This window comes from Piliocolobus tephrosceles, chromosome 17, assembly GCF_002776525.5.
Source record: "Piliocolobus tephrosceles isolate RC106 chromosome 17, ASM277652v3, whole genome shotgun sequence".
NCBI lineage: Eukaryota > Metazoa > Chordata > Mammalia > Primates > Cercopithecidae > Piliocolobus > Piliocolobus tephrosceles.
The window spans coordinates 26,293,839-26,312,524 of NC_045450.1; the positions used below are offsets into that span (position 1 = coordinate 26,293,839).

The following is an 18,686-nucleotide window of genomic DNA, read 5'->3' on the forward strand; positions in this document are numbered from 1 at the left end:
TTTTTTGGTCTGTTTCTCCATTAGTTTCTGAGATGTGTGTGTATGTTAAAAAGTCTCTATCATTGCTGATTTATCTATTTCTTCCTGAGGTTCTGCCAGTTATTGCTTGTTATAAAGTTTTTGTTGTTAGGAAAATATATGCTTATGACGGATATATTTTTTCCCTGTTTTGTTATTCTTTTTTAACCCGCCTATAATTTCCTTATTTGCTCCCTTATAATTTTTGGTCTTAAATTATACTCAGCGCTCATTTCAACAGCATATACATTAAAATTGGGATGATACAGGGAAGATCAGCATGACCCTTATGGAAGGTTGACATGCAAATTTGTGAAGTGTTCTATTTTTACAAGAAAAAAATTCTATTGAATCAGAGAACAAAACCATTAACCCAGCTTTATTTGGTTCATTTTCTTCAGGTATATCTTTTCCCATTCTTCTCTCTTTCACCTTTCTATGTATTTTCAAATGTGCCTCTTGTATGGTTGGGTCTTGCTGTTTTTATTTCTATAACCCAAGAGTTCTAATTTTTAACTGATGAATTTAACCCAGTTACATTTATTGTAATTTGAATTTATTTCTGCCAACTCCAACACTTACTAAATGTGCCACTGATATCCCAGAGGTACAGCTGGGCTTGGCAACAGGGTATCCCAGGCCCAAAGGCCTGACTTAGCTCAGGGAATTGTCATATTTAGAGATGACAGCCAAAAGAGAGCTCAAGCTCCTTATATTGGGGCAGGAGAAAGAGATCCAAGAGCCCAAGGAGTTCCTGTGGCCCTGGCTCTGCTCCTCCTACCTACCCTCATTGAAGACCCACAGTACTTTGTGGCTAAGCCTATCCCAGTTGTGATAGGACTCATAGTCACAAGTGGTGACTATACAGTTCACACTGGGTTTTTAAATGGAGGAAATAAATTAATTCATGTAATGGAAAGGTGTATGGATCGTTTGGCATTATACAGAGCATGATCCAGGTGTTCATATGATGAGGTCACATGCTTCCTCTCTCAAGCACCGCTGTCTGTTGGCCTCATTCTCTGGCACATTCCCTCCATATGTTGAATCCATCAGCTCTCAGCTTACATCTTCTCATCATTAAAAAGAGCATTTCTGGTGTTCCAGCAGTTGCTACAAACATCCTAGAACTGAATCTCTTTGCATTGATTTGTATCACATGCTCATCCCTGAACCAATCATTGTGGGCAAGGAGATGGAATGCTTTGATTGGCCAGGCTGTGGGGCCACCTCTGCAGTGAGATGTGGTACAGTAAACATGGCGTGAGAGTGGAAAAGAGATGGTTTTCAAAGGAAAATCATTGCGTTCTAAGCTGAAGAAGGAAAAAAGGATGCTATCAAAGCAAAAAGCATAGAAATCCACCACGAACACTATGACATGGAGATGACATGGAGACAGGCAGAGGCTGGGCTCAACACAGCCCTTCACTGCCTCTCTCCTAAGAAAGCCACATCCCTGCAGTTCTCAGCAAAATCCCCAGCAACTAAAGTCATCAATTGGACTTAATCTTCTCAAAGGTGGCTGCTCCCCGCTGTGCCCACCTGCAGCCACCAAGAGAAATACTGAGAGATGAAATTACAGAATGACCTTTAGAAAAACAAGGTTTTGCCTGAGATTGAACAAGTTTCCACCCCTTGGATATGAGACAACCAGAATCCAGACATGAGACCCAACAGGCTTTGATGCAGCAAAGTGGGGATTGCAAAGTCCTCGTGTGAACTCTCAGGAAAGCTCGGGACATCAGCCTACAAAGTTGAGGATGAAACCCTGTTCTCCAGGTCCAGGGCCCTCCCTGCTGGCTGCATTCCCACCTGCAGGAAGGAGCCCGGCCCATGTGTGGGGGCCACCTCCAACACCACAACTCTCCCCAGCAATGCCTTCATCTGAAAACATTCACAGAGGCTCCCACTGAGTCCTACTGGGCTCCAGAAACACAGAGATGAACAGAATACGGTCCCTGCCACAAGGCTCAGGGTTTGGTTTGGGAGACAGGTTTGTTCTGTGAGGTCCCCTTAGACTTGGGATCAGCTGTGATGTCTGGTATCCGAGACCAAGATGGCACCAGCCCCGAGCATTCTTCTGTGAGCCAGTCCAACTCACCCCCACACTCTGGGTTCCTGACCACACTGGGCTCCAATCCAGCCATCTCCTGGGACATCCCTTACTTCCTCCAACCTCAATCCCACTGTGCTCTAGGTCTACCAGGCTTCTGGCCCTCTGTCACCCAACTCCTGACCTGGACCTTGGAGTGTGTTTTCCTGGATTGACTAAGAATCACCCCAGGTTCCTTTGGCTTGATACTCTCCTGGTCACCTTGGGGAGTGTCCCCTGCCCCAGCATCACCTGCGATCCAATCCCGGCTGGGAGCCCTATAGGTCTTCTCAGCCCCTGGGGGATTCAAACAACTGCCACCTGGTGGGGAGTGGAGGTGGAAGTGGCTGCACTGGATAAATGTCAACCACAAGACAGGGACGCCTCTTTCTTTCTTTTTTTTTTCTTTTTTTTTGAGACGGAGTCTCGCTCTGTTGCCCGGGCTGGAGTGCAGTGGCCGGATCTCAGCTCACTGCAAGCTCCGCCTCCCAGGTTTACGCCATTCTCCTGCCTCAGCCTCCCAAGTAGCTGGGACTATAGGCGCCTGCCACCTCGCCTGGCTAGTTTTTTGTATTTTTTAGTAGAGACGGGGTTTCACCGTGTTAGCCAGGATGGTCTCGATCTCCTGACCTCGTGATCCGCCCGTCTAGGCCTCCCAAAGTGCTGGGATTACAGGCTTGAGCCACCGCGCCCGGCCACGCCTCTTTCTCTCTCTCCCTCTCTTTCTCTGTCTGTGTATGTGTATGTGTGTATGTGTATATGTGTGTATATATATATATAGTGTTTGTGCCCTAATCACTGGCAGTAAATGCACTTTTGTTCTTTTCTTTTCTCTTCTTGAGACAGAATCTTGTTCTGTCACCCAGGCCGGAGTGCAGTGGTGCAATCACGGCTCACTGCAGCCTCAAACTTCCCAAGTGATACTCCTGTCTCAGCCTCTTGAGCAGCTATGACCACAGGTGCACACCACTACGCCCGGCTAATTTTTTATTTTATGTTTTTAGAGATGGGGTCTCACTATGTTGCCCAGGCTGGTCTCAAACTCCTGAGCTCAACTGATCCTCCCACCTCGGCCTCCCAAAGTACTGGGATTACAGGTGTGAGCCAACATGCCTGGCCAAATACACTCGTAGTTTCTGTTTCTCTCTGGGTGTCACTCTGTCTAGTTCTGCCTTCCTGTGTCTCTTTTGAGTTCCACCTCTGTTTTTCTCTGTATATCTCTCTGCCTCTCTGTATATCTCTGTATGTCCTGTATATCTCTCTGCCTCTCTCTCTCTGTCCTCCCACATACAGATACATCCTTCCGTTTCTGTAACTGATCTTGTCCACATCCCCTCTCCCATTACATGAACTACCTACCGTGTCACTGTAATACCAAATGATTACATACTTAAATACCATGAAAGTCTCAGAGCTGCCACGATATTACCAATTCTGTTACAGTCATCATCCTCAGAGCCAACCATGTACCAAGCACTGTGCTGGGCACTTTATATGTGCTCACTTCTTCAGTCTCCACAATCCCACCGTGGTCTGACTATTATCCCACCCACTTTGGAGAAGGGGTAAAGAGGCTCAGGGAAAATGGAGAATTTGGCCAAAGCCACACACCTGGTGTTGAGGCCAGGATCCACTCCTGAGCAATCTGCCCTCCACCCCTACCCAAATGTAGGCTCTCATTTTCAGTTTTCTTTTTTTATTTTTTCGAGACGGAGTCTTGCTCAGTCACCTAGGCTGGAGTGCAGCGATGCGATCTTGGCTCACTTCAACCTCCGCCCCACCAGGTTCAAGTCATTTTCCTGCCTCAGCCTTCCAAGTAGCTGGGACTACAGACTTGTGCCACCACACCAGGATAATTTATGTATTTTTAGTAGAATCAGGGTTTCACCATGTTGATCAGGCTGGTGTCGAACTCCTGACCTCAGGTGATCCTCCCGCCTTGGCCTCCCAAAGTGCTGGGATTACAAGCATGAACTACCGAACCCAGCCCTCACTTTCACTTTTCTAGACCTACAATGGAGCATTTATTAGAGGGTTCAGGCTGATGAATGCAGCTCACGCCAACCCCCCTGCATTCCCCACCAGTGGCCTACCCTGGCCCAGGGGCAGAGGAGAGAGTGCCTATTTGAAGGGGCAGAAAGATTCAAATGTGTCTTCCAATCCTCTCCTGCCACAGTTTCTGTAACACTCATTCCTTCAACAAGTATTTACAGAGGCCAAGTTGGTGTCTGTGGTACTAGGGATACAGGGATCACCCAGATAAACCAAGTCCTGCCCTAAGGCTCATGCTCTAGGAGGAGGGGCAGGAATAGACACCCACCCAGATCAATGCACAAGTTCAGTTCAGAGCACAGCAGGTGATGCAGTAATTACACAGGCAGGCACTGCATGGCTCTCGGCTCAACTCTCCCACATGCTGTGTGACCTCAGGCATGTTAGTTAACCTCTCTGGGCCTCCTCCTCATCTCCAAAATGGGGATGAGACACCTGAGTAAAGGGCCTGGCACATTGACAAAGAGGTGGGACACTGGGAGGCAGAGGGTGGGCCTGGCTCCCACCTCTATGGCTCAGTGAGCGCTGCCCCGTGAGCTGTGGCAGGTGGTCCTCAGAGCCTGGCTACTTCGAGTCACTGGACAAACTGGAGTTAGACTCTCCCCACTGAGCCCTTACTCACTGTGTCAGAGACTCCAGGAGCTCAGCCTTTCCCCTCCACAAGGTTTTGGCCTCAGTTTCCCTGCTGGGTTCCCCACCCAACCCACTCCCTGGGGGACTGGATCTTATGTCTGTGCTGCCCTCTACTGGCCAACAGGAGGAGGGTACCTGCAGCGCACCCACCCTGAGGGTCTCCGGCGGCCCCGCCCATCCTTTCGGCTTCCTCTGAGGCCACGCCCCCTGAGACCGGGTCACTTCTTGGCCACGCTCCTCAGAGACCAGCCTTCCGCCTGAGTCCGAGCCTGGGCCTCGCAGTCCTGTCCCAGCCTCCTTGCGTTTCTCCTGAGACCATGCCCAGAAATTCCCAGCATCCCTTGCTGCACTCACTCCACTAAGTCCCTTAAAACTGCCAGGAACCAGCAGTTCCTCCAGCGTAGGTTTTACTTCCAATTTTTATTGAACTTATTAAAATTCTTACCTCTTCCCACCTCCCCAAAGCCCAATTTCTACTTGGCCCTGTGCCTGGGGCCAGGCTCATTTGTATGAAAGGCTCCATGGCATGCAGACTCCCCCAGCCCAGGCTTCTAGCAACATGCAAAAGATGTGGCGGAATTTAAATCACGAATGACCAGCCGGGCAGGGGAAAATGCCAGGGGCCTGCCCCGTCTGTCCCACCTCCGGAAGACTCACTGGCTGTTCCTTCCCCAGCCGACAGGTCATGATCCCCTTCTAGAATCTTCAGACCCTTCTGCAGACCACTGATATGCGTCTAACACTCCAACTCATTCATTTAACTAACATTTATTAAGCATCCTCTGTATGCAAAGCGTGGGGCCAGCCACAGGGGATATGGCTGTAAATATGGCAAGGCCATTCCTCCAAGGCTAATGAGGAGAGTGACATAAACAGTGACGTGAAATCAATTATTACAAATGCTAAAACAGAAGTAGGTCCAGCTACCATCTAAAACTGGCAGCCCATGGGCTGAATCGAACCTGCAGATGTTGGCAAGAGCTGTAAAAAAAAAAAAAGATGATATTTTGGGGCCAACATTTTAAAAACTTGGAGGATTTCCATTAAAATATGGGAGTTTTGGCTTCTCTTGTGAAAAATCAGAAACTCTGGCAACACTGGGTCCACATTTCTCCTCGACAACCCTCAACTGGAGCTGGGCCGGAGCTGGGCCGTTTCATGAGGGCCTGCAGCTGCCAAGCCCTCCGCGGTGCCATCGTCTGCCCGTCTCCTGCCCTCTACCATAGCTCCCGCCATATCCGCAACTTGCTCACTCATCCATATTCCCTCCCAGGCCACTCAAGGCATCTGAGTTTCAGCCTCTGAGAAGGGCCTGAAGGAGATAAAAGGTCTGTGTTCCCTGGATTGCGGAAAGGCTTCCAAGAGGAGGCGAGCTTGGAGATGGGCTTGGAAGACCAGCACATGTTCACTAAGAGGCAGGGGGAGAAGGGGGGGAAGGAGGAAAGAAGATGTGAGTGTGGCAGCCAGCAGGTGGGAGCAGGGCTTGGGGCCTCCCATCCTCCCAGAGCTGGGGGTCTCCTGCATTGATGGGGCTCCTCACTGAGGATGGGCTCAGCTCTCCTCTGATCTTCTAGGACCTTCCTTGGACAGGTAAGAAAAAGGCTACAGGTGAGTGCAAGCTATGAAGTTGGAGAGAACAGAAGAAGGAGGACCTTCAAGGCTCTGGGGATTGCAGAGGGGTTTTGAGGAGAGTCAGTGGCCTTCCATCTCACAGGATTAACACTTTGATGATGGGCTGGTATACAGCAGGTGCTCAGTCAATGTGAGCCCGTTTGCTGCTGTTTGCTCCCTGTGTCTCTCTTGATCCTCCTTTGGCTCTCACTTCCTTCTTCCTCTCTCCATCTCTCTCTGCTTCTCTCTCTCTGTCTCCCTCCATCGCTCTCTCCTTCTCTCTGTCTCTGTTTCCATCCGTCTCTCTCTCTCTCCTTCTCTCTCTCTGTCTCTCTCCATTTCTCTCTCCTTCTCTCCATCTGTCTCCCATCTCTCTCTCCTCTCTCTCGGTCTCTGTCTCTCTCCATCTCTTCTCTCCTTCTCTCTCTCGGTCTCTGTCTCTCCATCTCTCTCTCCTTTCTGTTTGTCTCCCTCCCTCTTTCCTTCTCTGTCTCTGTCTCCTTCCATTTCTCTCTCCATGTCTCTCCCTCTGTCTCCATCTCTCTCTCTCCTTCTCTCTCTGTCTCTGTCCCCCTCCCTCTCTCTCTCTCTCTCTCCTTCTCTCTCTGTCTCCATCCCTCTCTCTCTCTCTGTTCTTTTCTCTCCCTCCTGAAGTGTGTGTCTCCCTCCGTCCCAGGGCCCATTAATCATCTTCCTCTGCCTTCCGTCTGCTGCTCCATCTCTTACCTTATCAGGGGCCTCCACTCTCCTCTTTTCCTTGCCCCGCCCTCCTAGCCTGCAGAGACTGAGATGTGATGATGGAGTATTTCCTATAGGAGGTCCTGCCTCAAACCTCACGTGCCCAGAATGCACCGCTGTCCTCCTTCAATGTTCTTGCCCTCATGGGATGACTCCCGGTTTCCCCATCATGGTCACAGCCTGGCATCTGCATCCTCCATGACGCCCACCTTTGCCCTCCAGTTTGTGGATCATCAAGTCCTACCAGTTCTGCTTCCCTAGAGCCCATCCACAGTCCTCCATTCCCTCTGCCACCATCTCCTTGTGGCCAGACACTTGCAGTCACCTCCTAGCCGGGCTCCCCAGTCTGTACCGGCCCTGCCAGCCCTTCCTGTACCCCAGCAACCGTCTTTGTGAGACTCACCCTGACCTTGTCACTCCTTCACTTAAAGCCGTCGGTGGTTTGTCATTGCACCCCCACACTTCCTAGCCTGGCATCCCGAGTCCAGCCATGACCTGACCTCACTTTCCCCTTTCCCAACCCCAACCCAGCACTCTTGCTGATTCTGTCTCCAGCCAGTCCCAGAGTCACCGTCCCTGAACATTCCCCCATGAAAACTCCAAGTTGTCATGACTTGGGGAGGGGGTGCTACTGACTTCTAGCAGGTGGAGGCCAAGGATGCTGCTGGACATCCCACAATGCACAGGCCAGCCCCAAACAGCAGAGAACGATCTGGTCCAGGAGGTCCGTAGTGCCAAGGTGGAGAAAACCTGGTCCGGAGAATTGGGCACAGACAAGTAAAGAAATTAATTTGGAGCCAGGCACAGTGGCTCATGCCTGTAATCCAAGCACTTTAGGAGGCTAAGGCAGGCAGATAGCTTGAGCCCAGGAGTTCAAGACCAGCCCAAGCAACATGATGAAACCCCATCTCTACAAAAAATACAAACATTAGCCAGGTGTGGTGACACTCGTGGTCCCAGTTACTCAGGAGGCTGAGGTGGGAGGATCACCTGAGCCCAGGAAGGCTAAGGCTATAGTGAGCCATGATTGTGCCAGAGACCCTGTCTGAAAAAGAAAACAAAGAAAAGAAAATGTGGTCAATCCATACAATGGAATATTATTTAGCCATAAAACTAACAAAGTACTGATACGAGCTACAACACAGATGAACCTTGAAAGCGTGTGAAGTAAATGAAAGAAACCAGTCATAAAAGCTCCTATCTTCTATAAATCCATTTATAGAAAATGTCTAGAATAGGCACATTGATGGAATAGAAGATAAAGCAGTGGTTGCCCAGGGCTGGGAAGATTGCTGGAAAATGCGGAGTGACTGCTAGTGGTATGGGGTTTCTTTCTGGGGTGATGAAAATATTTTAAAATTAAGCTATGCTGATGGTTACTAAAAATCATTGAATTATATGCTTTAAGCATGATATGTAAATGATACCTCAATAAAGCTGTCTAAAATGTTTTGAATTAAAAATCAGGAGTTAAGAAAACAGATTTTGGCCTTCCTCGAATGCCGTGCATATGAGCTCTCAAGTTCACCTCTGCTGCCGTATTCCCTGATGTATTATATCTGGGCAGCTATACTCATTTAAATCACCTCCATGATTGCTCTGGGCATTAGATGTGAGGCTCCCAGTCTGGAGTGAGGAGACCATGCATACTGAAGTTACCAGCCTCACTCTCCCATCTCATGTCCAGCCCTAGCAGCAAAGAGCCCTGGGGACCAGAAGGGGCCGTATGGACATGGATAGCCAGCAGTAGCCTACATGGACCAGTCTAATAGCAAAGCACGGGAACCTTGAAGCCAAAATCACCACTTACTAAGCCTGTGCCTCAGTATTCTCAACTATAAAATGGGCACAATAAGAGCATCTCCCATTGTAGTGTCAGAGGCATTTGAACCAGAGTGACTCCATCTTGATGAGGGGCTGGGTAAAATGAGGCTGAGACCTACTGGACTGCATGCCCAGGAGGTTAGGCAGTCTAAATCACAGGATGAGATAGGAGGTCGACGGAAGATACAGGTCATAAAGACCTTGCTGATAAAACAGGTTGCAGTAAAGAAGCCAGCCAAAACCCACGAAAACCAAGATGGTGACAAAAGTGACCTCTGGTTGTCCTCACTGCTCATTATATGCTAATGGTAATTCATTAGCATGCTAAGAGGCACTCCCACCAGCACCATGACAGGTTACAGATGCCATGGCAACCTCAGGAAGTTACCATGTATGGTCTAAAAGAGGGAGGAGCCCTCAGTTCCAGGAATTGCCCACCCCTTTCCCAGGAAACTCATGAATAATCCACCCCTTGGTTGGCATATAATCAGGAAATGATGTTAAGTATCCTTAATTGAGCAGCCCATGCCGCTGAATTAAAGTAGTCATTCTTTATCCCTTAACTTTCCTAATAAAGTTGTTTTAACTTTATGGACTCATCCTGAATTCTTTCTTGCATGAGAGCCAAGAACCCTCTCTTGGGGTCTGGACAAGGGACCTCGTTCCAGGAACAATAGCCCTGGACAGAGGTCATGTCTCAGCACAGAGTAGGTGCTCAATAAATGTGAGCTATTGGTGTTAAGATTCTTGTTCGTGATTTCAAATTCCCAGAAGTTCTAAAATCCAATGTTTTTTCGCAACTCATCTGGTCACAATACTTGACTTGGCCTAAACTTCTTTGGAACATAAGTCTGACCCAGATGGATGTGAAGCTATTTACTATCTTTATTTATCACCCCCAGCCTGCGTATGTGTTTTACAGCAGAAATATGAATGGATTTGATTATAGGGTTCTGCCCCAGCTGCTGGTGGGATGTGATGGAATGGATAGTCTATGTCTTACATTACCTTTCAAAATCTAAAACGTTCTGAATTCTGGAACACCTTTAGACCCAAGGGTTTCAGACTGGGCACTGTGACCTGTATGATGAAGATGATAACAACAAAGATCAAACCCCGCCCCCTCTTTGCCAGATGTTGCAGTAAGAGCCAAAAATGGTGGCACAGCCCCAGGCAAAGGCGGTAGGGAGAAAACATCGAAAAATTCTGAAGATAAATCTTCTACCAGCCCAGGGGGATGGGGGCTTAGAATTAAAATTAAGACCCTATCCAGAAATGAAGGAGCTGAAGTGTTGCTTGCACATCTGGGCTCAGGGAAGAACAGCACTGACCACCTTAGCTTTAAAGGACTGAGTTTGGAGAGACTCAGCTTGGTCCACTACCTCGGGGAAAGGAGGGGTGAAATGGGTGGCAACAGAGGGGTGAAATCTGTAGCATCTAAAACACACAGGGACTCCCCATAGAGGGCCAAGTTAAGCAGGCCCAGCCCTACTGCAAATGCTTAAGGCATTAGTCCCCATACAGGGAAGACTTCCCAGGCCTCTCCCTCAATGTATCAATGGCTCTAGTTGCCCCAAACCGAACATAGCTGGGAGAGGGAAGCAGATGACAGCTCAGCTGCAGATATGTGCTCCTGTCTCCCCACCAGGACCTTTGTTGTATAATAAAGAATTTGACTAGCCTTTGTTCCTGCTTCCTGGGAGGGACACTCTAAATTCTTGGAAGTTTGTAATAGAAATGTCTTTGTTATTCATGAGGCCCTTGAATCACATCAGATTTGATGATAGTGAGATGAGATGACTCAAAATGGGGGCTGCAGAGGGGTCACTAAAAAGATCAACCTTGCAATTAGAGGGCTGAGGCTTTGAGCCAGCCTGACCTCAAGGAGGAGAGGAGACTGGAGATTGAGATCATCTACACATCTACATGGCCAATGATTCCATCAATTGTGCCTACGTCATAAAATCCCAATAAAAACTCTGGACACTGAAGCACAGGACAGTCTTTTTTTTTTGGACGGGGACTTTATCACCAAGGCTGGATTGCAGTGGTGCAATCATGGCTCACTGCAGCCTCCTCAACCTCCCAGGCTCAAACAATCCTCCTGCCTCAGCCTCCCAAGTAGGTGTGTGCCACCATGCCCAGCTAACAGGCAAGCTTCCTGGATGGTGAACACATGATGTGTTGGAGGGTGATGTGTTCTGATTCCACAAAGAGACAGCACGGGAGCTCTCCATTGAGACCCTCATTGACCTTGCGCTATGTGTTTCTTTCTTTGTCTGGTCTTGATCTGTATTCTTTATAATACAGCTGTCACCTTAAGTAGAGTGTCTTCTGAATTGCATGAATCATTCTAGTGAATTTTCGAAGCCTTGTATTTGTAGCCAGTTGGTCAGAAGTGATAATGGCCTGGGGACCCCTGAACTTGCAGCTGGCATCTGAAGTGGGAGCAGTCTTGCTGAGGACCATGCATTAAACCTGTGGAGTAGAATGTTGCCTCTGGGAAGATGGCATCAGAACTGCATCACCATAGACCAGCTGGTGTCAGAATCCCTCCCTTGTCTTGACTTTCTGTGGCAGACATTGTCTTGCCTCCATCCATATCTCCTTGGCTCATGCCAGGCATCCCCTGTGGCTTTGGTTAGGCAGTTCCCATGCATGCTGGTGACTTCTTTCCTCAAAGACTTGCTTTCTTCGGTGGAGAATGCTGGAGATTATGGGGAGTTAATGTCTCAGGAGTGACCCTAAACTAATGGTGAATGGAAACTGGTGAGCAAATATCACTGCTTTCTCACCCCTTGAGTGAGCAGTTTTGGGATGTGTTCTACTCAGCCTCCATGAGGGACTGAGCCCCAGTGGCCCACAGTGTTTACCTTCTTGTCAATACTCCCTTTAATGTCTTTCCTCCCTTCCTGGAATCCTTCTCCACTCTCCCACCATACTTGCTAAGATCACCTCCTAAAGAAACTGCTTGTACCTGAATCTTCATCTTAGGGTCTGCTTTGGAGAAACTCAAAACAAGACCTCTGCCATTCCTGGGGCACTGGATTGTTCAGCTCCACTGTGGACACTCTGATAATCTCCCAGTTTGACAACACATTTGGTCTTGTATCAAGCAGTTCATTTTGGTAACCACTTGCCTACTGTTGCCTGATAATCCTGCTTGGCCTATGACTGAGCCCACATCATGAGCATGCCAACAGACCCATGCACCAAACCTGGCTAATGACAGTAATTCATCCTCTGGCATGGTAATTTGTTTAGAAATAAGTCTATGAACCTGGTTGGTCCAATTATAGTCCTCTTTGGACAAAACTCCAAGCAGACACTATTGGAAAGGAGCTCTCTCTACCTCTAGAATTTTAAATGAGCCTGGGCTACTTGTAGCCTTCCTCTCTGCATGGACAGGGCCTGACTGAGAATGATACTAACACAGAAGGCAGAGTTTAGAGATATAGAGTCCTGATTACATGATCACCTGGATGCAGCTGTGCCTGAAGCCCAGCCCCTCCACTTTTCAATTAGTGAACCAACAGATTTCCAGCACGATCCCCTTTTTTTCCTCCAGCTAATTTGATCAGGTTCTTTTCACTTGCAAATAAAAGGATCTTTAATCATATGTAAATATTCATCTTCTGACTTAGGCCCTCTGCATTTTTAAACACAAAAATACTTGCCCTCTAGGCTATGAGCAAGAAACTGAGTCTGCCAGGCCAGGGAAACTGAACAGAAGGGGCTATGGATAGGGGATTCTTTCAGCACAGGTTAAGGTGGCAGGAGTGACTAGTGGAATTAAGGTCCCAGGAAACTTGTCCTAAGATAATCAGTGGCCATTTACAGGAAGAAGCATAAAACCGAAAGTCGCCACGATAAGAGTAAGCTCCAAGAAAATGCCAAGGAATTAAGGAGAAGTGGAACAGGAAGGAAGTCTTGCTTGGGGAAACGTGTCATGATTGAATACAGAACTTAGATCTGAGCTTCCTGGCAGCCGATGGAAAAAGGCAAACTCAGTGAACTCATGGCTCACATTCACTCCTAAAAGGCAGCACAGATGAGATTGTAAGGCAAATGGCTCTGCAAATTTGCTTTCCTGAGAAGCCACATGCTGCCTGGCTCCTGGCACTGGTACCAGGCCCAGGGGAGTTGCACTCTTCCTGTTTACAACCTAGTTTCTGAGGATGCGGGTATGGGCGGTGGAATGGGGTTGGCGTGCTTTGCCCCTTGGCCCCCAGGCCTCCAGGTCCCCAAACTTCTGTCCAAAACACACTGGTGGCACCCACCCCACAGGCCATAGAGGAGTATGCTCTTCAACTCGGTCCACACTCTTAAGATGGCACCTGAAACTCGGATTTCAAAGAGTTACCTTGTCTTTGGTAATCTGGGTTTTATTGTGAAATTTCATTTTTTCTTTAGGTAACAAAATAGATTCTTGATGATTTCTCCACGAGGCTGATTATTTCCTGGAGATGGACAGGTTTCTCTTTGTGCCAGTGCTGTTTTTCCTGAAAGCCCACAGTTAGCCAGACTGTGCAGGAATTTTCCAAATGACTTTCTCTTTTTTCCTAAGTAGATCAGCCTCATTTTTCGGAGGAACTGGGGGAGGAACAGAAATTTGCCCAGCCCGCTCTCACAGCCCTTTCTGAATCTAAGCCCCTGGCCACTGGGGAACAAGAGGGTGGCAGAGCCCTGTCTTCCCCCATACCTCTCGACCGAAGTCACAAGACTGGGAGGAGTGGGGACACGGGCAGCCAGAGCCATCCCTGGTCTTGAATTAGTCTTGCTCTGCTGGGAGAGCACAAGAAAGGCCGTGGCCCAGCTCAGGGCCACATTATGACTTCTATGGGCCCTGGGCACTTTTGCCATCATAGACCTGTTCCTCCATAAAAGATGTATTAAGATTTACCTTTTATGACAGTAATGGTATAAAGACAAATATGACCCTGTCTAGATTCGTTTTTATATCTTCATTATTATTATATTCTTTTTTTCTTCTGGTTTTAAAAGAAGTCAAAATTAAACATTTTATGGGTCCCTAGAAATATCGTGGGCTCCAAGCCCTGTGCTGGCTAGAGAAGGTGACCAAGAGAGTCAGAAGTCACCACTCCCAACTTCCCATTTCTCTGCCCTTCCCTCACCCTGTCCCTCAGCCCTGGAGGGAGGGACCTTCCTATGTAATCCTCTGCTGCCAGCAACACTGAGTGGGGAGACAGCCTTGACCCTTTTTCTCCCTTCACAGAAGCATCCAAACCCAAGCCCCTGGGCCCCAGCCTCGAAAATTGCCTACCCTTGATATCTGATCAAATGCCCCAGCCTCATTTTGAGAGTGCTGGTCCCTGGAGCCAGATCTGCCCCTCAGTTTATTCAAAGGCAGCTAGGAATAATAACAATAACAACCTGAAGTCCTGGGTGCAAAGCCCTGCTCAGAGCACTTCACCATGGCAGACTCTAGGGTTCAACGCATTACTAGCTATGTGGCTGCAGGCAAGTCAGTTTTCTGATCTGAAGAATGAACATGTTAGTCCCTCTGTCTAGGAGGAGTAAAGAGATTAACACATGTGGCAAGCTTACCCCAGGGCCAGCGCACAGTAGCATCTGTTAAAGAAAAAAAAAAGTGTTTTTTGAGAGACAGTCTTGTTCTGTTGTCCAGGCTGGAGTGCAGTGGCATGATCCTAGCTCACTGCAGCCTTAACTTTCTGGGCTCAAGGATCCTCTTGTCTCGGCATCCTGAATAGCTGTGTATTAGTCTGTTTTCACACGGCTAATAAAGACATACCCAAGACTGGGTAATTTATAAAGAAAAGGGGTGTAATTGACTCACAGTTTTGTATGGCTTGGGAGGCCTCAGGAAACTTACAATCATGGTGGAAGGAGAAGCAAACATGCCCTTCTTCACAAGTCGGCAGGAGAGAGAATGAGTTCTGAGCAAAGGAGGAAGGCCTTACGAAATCATCAGATCTCTTGAGAACTCACTCACCATTGTAAGAACAGCAGGGGGAAACTTCCCCCATGACTCAGTTACCTCCATCTAGTCCCACCCTTAACATGAGGAGATTATTACAATTCAAAGTGAGATTTGGGTGGGGACACAGAGCTAAACCATATCAAGCCGGGACTGGACTACAGGTTCACACCAATATGCCCAGCTTTTTTTTTTTTTTTTTCATAGAGACAGGGTCTCTCCATGTTGCCCAGGCTCATCTCAAACTCCTGACCTCAAGTGATCTTCCGCCTTCAGCCTCCCAAAGTGCTGGAGTTACAGGCATGAGCCATCACACCCAGCCCGTTAAAGAAAAACTTATCCAAACACTTTAGGTAAAAACGGTAAGGAGGACTTATTCAAGAGGGACCACTGCCACGGGGGTTTGCAGTAGTAGGAAGAGATCGGGCTCAACTCTGAATACAAGGACAAATGGAGATTCATAGCCAAGGAGCAGGGTGGGGTTCACAGATGAAAATCACTATGGGGTAAGGGGGTTCTGCCTAAACTGACTCAACAGGGTTTTTGCTGAAGGCATGCCAGGGTGATAACACAATCAGGGGTGAGGGAGGAGGAATTTGATCAGACATCAAGGGTGGGGAGTTTCTGATAAACAGATACAGCAGGAATTTTGCTAAAACGGGACTGAGTGGACCAAGGACAGAGCCCAAGATTGGGGTCTAGTCAGAAGGGGGACTCAGAGGGGCCTGATTCAAACTGGGTCGAAGGAGAGAGTCTTTATTACATCTCAGTCAGTACTGGCTATTGTGATTAATCATGATGAATGAGTGAATTATAATTCACTTGTCCTTCAGTATCCACAGGGGATTGGTTCTAGGACTCCCCACGGATACTAAAATCCAAGGATGCTCAAGTCCCTGACATAATTTGGGGCCCACGCCTGTAATCTCAGCACTTTGGGAGGATGAGGAGGGAGGATTGCTTGAGGACAGGCGTTGAAGGCCAGCCTGGGCCAACATAGCAAGACCCATCTTCAGAAAAAATTTAAAAATTAAAAAAATTAGCTGGGCATGGTGCCACACACCTATAGTCCCAGCTAGTCAGGAAGCTGGGGTGGGAGGATCACTTGAGCCCAGGAGGTTGAGGCTGCAGTGAGCCCTGATTGTGCCACTGCACTCTAGCCTGGGTGACAGAGCAAGACTCCGTCTTTAAAAATAATAATAAATTTTTTAACTTTTAAAAAATGGCTTAATATTTGCATATAACCTACATGTATCCCCCTGTATACTTTAAATCATCTCTAGATTACTTGCAAAATCTAATACAATGTAAATTATATGTAAATAGTTGTTATACTGTATTGTTGTTAAATTTGTATTATTTTTAGTGTTGTATTGTTATTTTTTAATTGCTTTTTTTTCCCCCAAATGGTTTCCCTCTGGGGCTGGTAGAATCCACACATGCAGAACCCACGGCTGCAGAGGGCTGACTGTAATTGGTTAGAGGAAGGGCTGCCCCAGTCTCCGCTTTCTCCACCACCCCAGAAGGCATTGGCCTTGGGCTGAGCTGGTTCGGCAGATGTCAGACCCCAGCCTCTCCCCACATGGACCTGGCTGCTGGCCTCTGCCCAACCCTGCCTGGCAGTTCTTCCTAGACAGAAAGCCACACTTTCCTTCCCACAGGAGCAGAGCAGAAGCCCTCTCTACCTCCTCCAAGCCCCTCACCACCCCTTGCCCTGTTTCCAAGGGGCTCCCTTAAGACCAGCCTCCCGTGTCTTCCTGGCCAGACGCCCAGCTCTCAGCAGCAGCCTCAAAGTTTATCTCCTCATATTGTGTCTCTCCTGTTTATCTTCTCCCAGGCATGAACACAAAATCCTTTCTCTCCACCACTTGCTACCTCAGTCTTATTCCATCATCTGGCTGCTACATACTTCTCAGTTACTGTTTTCTGAAGACTTAAAATGCTCGTCCTCCCGCCTGGTCACTCCTGCAGTGCAAGTCTGTGAAAAGAGCACAGGGCTTTGAAACCAACTGGAGCTGGGTTTAATCCCAGCTCCGCAATGACCAGCTGCATGACCTTGGGCAAGTCAGTTAACCTCCCTGAGCCTGGATTGTTTATCTGCCTGGAATTATGGAGACAATCTTATTTGCTTTCACAGTGGGTCTCCCCACTAGGAGGAAACCTGGCTTGGTTTATTTGTTTTCTTGAGGGGTAGAAACTTTGAGAAGCCCTTGGAGGTAGAGGAAAGAGTCCCCCACCTCCTGCCCCACAAGGAGCCTGCTTGCAAGAACTGGTGGTGGCTGCCTGTGGCCAACGACAAACTTTTGTTGTGTGGCTGGAGTGAGCAGGTTGGGGGAAGAGCTGCATGCTTGGAAAAATGGAGGTGATTTTTTGATGTTTGGTGCAGGGGAAGAAAAGGATAGATGAACCCACTGATGAAGGAGAGGGGGCCGGCTGCCTGCCCCCCGAGACATCACGCCCAAACTGTCTGAAACAGACTGATCATCTCCCCTCCAGCCCTTTCCCCTTCTTCCCCATCTTGGTGAGACCACTGTTCACCCCACCCCAAGCCAAAGGACAGCCAAGGGATCTCCCAGGTCAAGGGCCCTCTGACCATCTGACCCCTTCTCAGAATAATGTTTTCCACTGGATAAAATGAAATATACAGTATAGAAGAAATCAGTTACATTGAAATACAGTTAGCAATATATTCAAACAAACTTTTGTAGGAATTTATGTGCCATTTTGTTAACATATGAAATGAGATTTGGTGGAAGCTCTAATAAGTATCATACTGTTCTTTTGTTTTTTTTTTTTTTTGAGACAGAGTCTTGTGCTGTCACCCAGGCTGGAGTGCAGTGGCGTGATCTTGGCTCACTGCAACCTCCACCTCCTGGGTTCAAGCAATTCTCCTGCCTCAGCCTCCTGAGTAGCTGGGGTTACAGGTGCGCACCACCATGCCCAGCTAATTTTTGTATTTTTAGTAGAAACTGGGTTTCGCCATGTTAGTCAGGCTGGTCTTAAACTCCTGACCTCGTGATCTGCCGTCCTCGGCCTCCCAAAGTGCTGAGATTATAGGCATGAGCCACTGTACCCGACCAAGTAATATACTTTTGAAGGAGTGCATTTTGAGATAGCTGCAGCTGTGGTGAGATTTCATGAAAAGTGTGGATTACTATTGATGACTATGTCATGGGTCTCATTCCCACTACTGTGATTTGTTGGAGGAAGTGCTAAATTACAGTTAATTTTATGTTAGAAAAATAAAGATGTTATTTCCCCCAACTGGGTTCATGGACCTCCTGAATTCTGTGCACTCCAAGCTAGAAACCCTTGACCTTGACTCTATTTTCCCCTAACCACCCACTCCCACACATCTTTCCTAACCAGTCCCCAAGCCCCACTGACTTTACCTCCTGCACAGTGGACTTGTCCCTGTCCTCACCCATTCTCCACTTGGGCCTTGTTGCTTTGTATCAATATGACTCCCGCCGCCTCCTGGGTGGCCTGGTTACCTCCATTCTTGCTCCACTTCATCTGTGCTCCACCCTGAACCCAGAGAGATCATCCCTGATATGGTTTGGCTGTGTCCCCACCCAAATCTCATCTTGAATTGTAGTTCCCATAATTCCCACGTGTCATGGGAGGGACCCAGTGGGAGATAATGGAATCATGGGGGCAGGTCTTTCTCATGCTGTTCTCCTGAGAGTGAGTCTCACGAGAGCTGATGGTTTTATGAAGGGCAGTTCCCCTGCACACGCTCTCTTGCCTGCCGCCATG

General features: G+C 48.1%; 1 protein-coding gene and 1 non-coding gene across 5 annotated transcripts in view; one reads left to right on the top strand and one right to left on the bottom strand.

Annotated features, from left to right (window-relative positions):
• Positions 1-18,686, bottom strand: part of GSG1L (GSG1 like) — a 294,726-nt gene that overhangs the window by 69,850 nt on the left and 206,190 nt on the right. The window lies entirely within an intron of this gene.
• On the top strand, positions 244-350 carry LOC111526943. The gene has a single exon (XR_002726531.1). It is a non-coding gene; the product is annotated as a U6 spliceosomal RNA (small nuclear RNA).